This window comes from Sinohyriopsis cumingii, chromosome 7, assembly GCF_028554795.1.
Source record: "Sinohyriopsis cumingii isolate HCF-2022 chromosome 7, ASM2855479v2, whole genome shotgun sequence".
Taxonomy (NCBI): domain Eukaryota; kingdom Metazoa; phylum Mollusca; class Bivalvia; order Unionida; family Unionidae; genus Sinohyriopsis; species Sinohyriopsis cumingii.
The window spans coordinates 66101827-66108592 of record NC_142967.1 but is presented as its reverse complement, the minus strand read 5'-3'; positions in this window follow the sequence as shown (position 1 = coordinate 66108592).

Here is a 6766-nt window from a genome sequence, read left to right as displayed (position 1 = left end):
ATCTGAGAGAGAAGACATAATGTTAAGGAGACGGTTTCTTTTTTTTTTTCTTCATTTATTGAAAATGTTATCATTATCAAATAAGTTTATAAATAATAAGTAGGCTAAATAAGTTAAATATTGTGATTCTATAAAAAGGCTGATAGAAAATATACTATCAAAGTACACCTTATTTAACGTTCGCCTCGGATACGGGAGGTCGTGGGTTAGAACCCCGGCTGAGTCATGCAAAGACTTATAAAAATGGTACTAACAGCTACCTCGCTAGGCGCTCAGCATTAAGAGGTTAGTGTTAGGACTGGCCGATCTGGTATAATAATGAGTTTTTGGTTTTTGTTACGCACACTAATGCTCAGAACCTGTAAATATCCCTCGTAAATAGTAAGATGGACCCTTTAAATGTTGGGTCACTATCATTCGTGCAATAATTAATTTTAGACCTAATATGTAGTACTGACTGTATCTAGCAATTCTTGTGATTTGCACGTTGTTGTGTGTTTTAAACCTTTTCGGGGTACACATTTTTTTTCAAGAAAGAACGCACAGTTGACAGTAGTCGTATGATTCGGGGCCATACCTTTTTGAATGTGTGTGTGTGTGTGTGTGTGCGTGATTAGGATTTTTAACGTAGCTTTAACAATTTTTCAGTCATATAGCTACGATGTCTGCAGTGTGGCAGTTTTATAGTGATGTCCAGCACTGGGGCATCATGCCACATACATGCAGCATGATGTCCTACCCAGTCACATTATCCTGACGCCAGGCCGACCAGTCCTAACACTTTGCAACGAATCGAGCGTCCCCAATTTCGATTTCAGCAAATTTGATTTGCTCATGGAAGTTGCTGCCAGAAATAGCCATGGGGACATTGTACGCCTTTACTGCAGCTGTAGTGCTAAAGACGTTGATTCTGAAATGACAGAGGCCGCCGAAATTGCCCCAGTGCCATTGTGCGCCTATGTCAGGACAAAGGCGTCCCAAAATAATTGAGTTGACTGTGTATTTAGCAGCTGAAAAGGGCCATCGTGCGCCTTTGATTTGACTTTGGGCGTCACCAACCTTATTTTTGTTACAGCAAGGGCCGTCCAAAATGAATACTATGCACGTGTTCGATAGTGCAGCGACTATATTTTACTGGCTGATTATTGTGATGCTGCAGAACACGTCTTTTTTTCTCTCGAATATAACTGTCTTTGTTCCGGGTGAGACGAGTGATAGAGGGATCTCCATACTCCGACAGAAAGGTTATTGACGAGAACGTTTCGCCAACAAATTCAAAGTTGTTATTGTAGTAGCAATTGAGACCGACAAGTACTGAGGATAGTAATTTCGGCTGTTGTTCCGACAGCAAAAGCTGGTCGTGGGTTAGCTTAGGGTACTCTAGGCGTCCCCAGTGCTCTAGGTATGTCTGCTTTGCTTTCTCGATTCACCCCAATCTGAAACCGCATGCAGTTTAACCCAAGGAAGGGCCGTGGTTTTTTTATTCCTTGTCGATGTCATGCACTAGTTATGCAAGCTGCAACAATACTCTGTCTTGTTCGTGAAAGACTGGATCGGCAGATGACATCAATGATTCATGTTCCTTACCTACGCCAGGCTGCTTCCTTGTGTTTTTTTTTTTAATAACTAGCATAGAGTGGGTTCTAAATACGGATCAGAAGATCGTTAAAGTTGCTGAGAATATCAGCAAGTGTGTGATGATGATGAGACACTCACACCAGATTATGTCGGCAGCGGCAAACAAAGACGCACGGCCAACTGTAAAGTTTTCGATGCAACGTTATTGAGCGACTCATCATTGCTGTCATTACGTGCCTGTACGACATCCTTTCAAACGGACCGAATGCGTTGCAACCCTTCCCCTTCCCGTTACCACGATTCCCATGGAGGTTAGCGAAGCAAAGTCCGGCACCAAGGATAATGATAGTTGTTTCTGCTGAGCATAAAATCACCAACATTTTGAATGTTGTGTTAAATAACAGCTATAGTAGGCAAAGAAATTTATTGATGTAATCCCGCTGACCGATGTTATATTTTCGGCTGTTAAGTAACAACCTTTAAAGCAGTACCAATGGCAGGATTGGCTTGGCTTGTCAAGTGGCAGAGAACGTCATTATCTGTGAGTAGTATGAATATTGGCGGTTCCGACCACATTTATGAAAACAGGTTCCTTTCAGTTAAAGAAAAATGGCCCGTAAGGGAGTTTCCGAGCACAGGTTAATTTAAAGATGGTCTCTGGTCGGACCCCCCACCCCCCGGACAACTGGCGGCTACAGGTGGCAAAAAATATTTAGCTACTTCCGACCGGACCCGGAATCCTACTGCAATGATGACATGTTTATGAGTTTTAGAAGCTCTTCTCGAGGCATGCCGAATATGCTGTGTTTCATGATGATGTCTCTGTCGTACACGATGTGCAGCGTTCAAATCCTTTTTTTGTTGCTAAACAGTGAGTAAAACAAAGTCTGTCCCTATACGTACCACCTTTGTGACCTTTAATTCCACAGTGAGGTCAATGTTGAGATGGTGCGTGTTAACGGTAGGGTTCTTGAGATCCTTACGGTTTCGACGAAGGCATGTGTGAGGTACCTGGTGTTGGTTCTGGCGCCGGCGCCATCCATGGTTATGCCATTAGGATTGCGATAATTTTAACAATCGCTTAAAGTATTCCGTTCCCACGCAAAACACGCAGTGCTTTCTGATGAGGTCTGAGTCGTACGTGAGGTTAATGATTCCGTTTTCCGACAGCCCCTCCCACTTCTCTCGCGTCAGCAAGATCTTTCTTCGAGTCACGTCTTATTGCCTTTATCGCAGTGAGTTCTAAAGCACAATCACTTTATTTCTAATCACAGTAGCTACAGCGTTGTCAAGCGATTCCGGGTTGTGCAGAATCAAGTCTGTGATGAAGACTTCGTCTCCGATTATTGTTTATGTTAGAGAACCAGCTTTAAAATAATCAGAATGGATATGCATCAGCAGCTCAATGATTTTATTGCACGGCACAGAGTTCAGAAAAAGTCGCAGGAGGATGTTCAATTTAATGAAGACTGCCATTGGCGGTTATGAGCTGCACACTGTGATGAGGTGTCTTTTAGCGATGTCGATACAATTGTGTAATCAAAATTATCGTCTCCAGGTGGTAAAATCGTCTCAATGACGTTACTGTGCTTGTGGGGATCTCTGTTTGAGCCAGCATTACGACCCTACATGGAACAGCTACTGGACGGTAAAATCAGTTGCAACGACATCTGCATCGACAACGTTATTCCTAGTCTTCGCTATTCTCCTGATGGCTGCTATATCGTGACGGACAATAACATTTTACTGATCGAGTATAAGTGAGACGCGTGGGGACTCTACCCGATTATTATTACACACATGTGTTGTCAGGTTTAACGGTGTTCTCCGGTGGCTTCTCAGGGCTTACTGCTGAACACGGTATTCGAAAATGGGCCCACCGCCACCTGGCTTTTACACCACCTTATGATAAAAAATGCTTAAATCCGCGATTTTTTCCCGTTATAAAATTGCTCCTTTAGCCATTGGTTTGATACTGTTTTTCGTGAAGAACGACGGCCGTGTGGATAACGGCGACGCCGACGAAACTTCGCTGTTAAAATTACTTTAGAGGGATTTGGAAATGGATGTGCTTCTTCACGCCGAAAAGAGAGAGATGCCGTTTACTCGGATAAAAACATCATGGCACACGTGCTGCTTAAACTGATGGAGTTTCAGCAACATTAGGTACACCTCCAGGAGGTGGCTTCACTAGGGTTGGTATCACCAAGTGCGGTAACTCATAATTTCACCACCATGGACCTCCTTCCTGCACAAAAATTCAAACATTTTATAGATAGTCATGTGCGGTAACTCATGGTGTCCCCCCTCTGATGGTATCACCCGGTGCGGTCCTTACCCCCCCCCCCCCGCACTCCTCTAGTGACGCCACTGCCGCCAGTTAAATTATCACTGCATGAACCACAAGGCCGTATCGCGGATTAACGAAAATACACGTTTAATTAGACAAACTATAACAGTGTAATAATGGACAACTGGAGAGCTCATCATGCGTTTAAAAATTTCGAAGCTAACGAAAATGGCGACGTACGTCATGCGTGGACAAAAAGTTTATCATCGTTAAACATCACCAACTCCTAATACAGAGATTTTCGTTAAAAAAAGAGGTATATTAACTATTAAAAGCGGGTCCGATGTATGTTCTTGAGGCCAGTAATAGAGGACATCAGCTTATTAGTCTAGTATGTGTAGTATGGCCGGTCAGTACACTTGGTAATTACTAGTGATCAGATAATATTAAGATTTAATCTCCTCGATGATGGATCGAGTTTTGTTAAAGCCCTAGAAGCTGAAGAAGTTCAATAAGAAAAATACTTACTTGCTTTGGCACACATTCTACAACGTAGACCACTTTGTGCTGTCGTAAAAATGAAATGTTATCGTAGTTTATAACTTACGAAAAGAAATACTATGCTTATATCGATATCTAATTTTTTATAGAAGATTACACCGATCGGATTATAGCTGTCCGAGTGTCGTCTGCAACAATGATCCTTAGCCGAAATATGTATTGACACTGTGGATTATTAGTTTCGACGACAGACAACACGTGTCATGCATAGCAGCGCCACCATGTGCAGGTCTGGTTTTTCGCTAAATGATTTTCAGTTTGACCGTAAATAGTAGGCCCTAATTTTTGTCCCAGCCGGGCTTTGTCAAACTGTTTACATTCGATGCACTTTGGGTCCTTTTAAGTTGGTTCCCGTCATATCACTTAAAAATAAACATGTATGATACTGCATTTATTTTCGCATTATTTTTGTTTGTTTGTCAAATTATTTCTTTTTATACGTGTAATTTTATTATACTTCAAATGGTGATTTAAGTTATACAGCTTCATCGTGCTCTTTTTTCATCTGGAATATCAGTTGACCATTCAGACTGCCTTATGTAAATTATTCCAATTTCTTGAGCTTCGTTTTGTTACTACTGGAGCGGATTTACATGCTCTTCCATAGATGCACCTGTGGGGAGGTCTTGGAAGGGTGTGCTCATATTTTGATCGAGTAAGTATTATTCAAGAAATATATTTTACTTTAAAACTTTATAGATTCTTAAAATTTCATTACCCAACCATGATACGTAAGGAAAATAATTAAGAGCGGACGTGGTTACATTTCCTTGCTATCACGTTAGCCATGTCTCCAATCTTCTAAAGTACGTGTAGAATCTTCGAAATCGTGTGAGATATGCCCTAAGGTTAGTTCATGGGCTAAGCATGGATGTCGTAAAGAAAACAGGTTTTTACTCGCACAACAAAGCTCCTGATAAAGCGGAAAGTTGCCCCGCTATACCACTGCCATGTTGTTATATTGTGCTGTATATTTTCATATTTGTTGATGATATATTTCATATAAGGTAAAATTTAGCTCTTTGACATGGTGGGTCTCTGAGGTAAAACCAAAAGAATGTTGTCTCTGATCTCCCCTCATGGCTGTAATAATGTCTGTTAGGGGGACATATGCAGTAGAATGCTGTGCTAGTGACTGCTCGATTCTATTGAGCCGATCTTCGCAAGAAATTAGTCTGGTTTTGGGCTACTTTCTCGCTGACTGAGCGGATAATCCAATGTGTCCTAAATGACAGTGCCTAAGCGGTAATATCATACATTCCATTCTGGCGAGTTCAGTTTGCTTTATGAACCATTTAACAGCGCTGGGGACGTCCTGTAGACGCCAGACGGGTCCAAAGACATCAACACTTATAATACAACGATCATTAACCATTGTTCCTGGAAATGTAAACATAAACCGTCATAAACTGAACCGTCGTTCATATAGTTCGGGTCGACCGATAGGGCGTGTATCTCACTGACTGTGCCTGCTGCAAGTAAAGTGACGAGGAAGGAGGTCTTTTCAGACAAGTGCAACATAGAGGCTCTAGATAATGGATCGATGAACAATTTATTCAGCAACTTCAGAACCCACACAAATTCTTCCATACAAGGACATCGGTCGAAAGAAGTCCTAATTTTCAAGAAGGTCTAGTGGTATTTATTCTGGCCTTTAATATCCCTCTCCATAATGACAAAATGTAACTGAGATCGTTGAATGGAGGCAAATGACTGCGATAGGAGCTTCGATGTCATGCTTGGCGTCTGGGGCAAAGCAGAGCCTCAAACTGGCGTGACCGGGCGTCATAAACTGTATGTTTTGGGGCCGAGAAGTTGTGTACCAGGTAATCAAAGGCTAAGGCTGAGACTGTGCTGGAGCTGGAATGGACGTAGTCTAGGGCAGGCTGGTGCCTGGTGCATTGGCTATTTTGGTAAAGATAAATGTAGTTTGTACTGGGGTCTGCATGTGAATATGGTATATCCATGACTGATTCATTTAGGCCAACACACCATGTTTTTTTCTATTGGCTCGATCGGTTGTGGCGCGATGACCTGTTACTGTTCTGGTAGTGTGGGCGAAGCGGTGCGAGAAGCCTGTGATACCATATTACTTAATTTTGGTCTAAATGGGCAATCATTTCTCCTGCAGTGATTAAGAGATTAGAGAATTGGAAACATGCAGCTTCGGCTAAAATGGCGATGGCATTTGCATCCCTGCTTGTGTCTTTCTATGTCTCTGATTCTCAGGAGCCAAATGCTTGGTTGTAACGGTCGCCAACCCAGTGTAAGCACGTCACATGTATATCCAAATTGCACCCTATAAAGTGATAAGCCACAATTTGCCGGAAACTATTG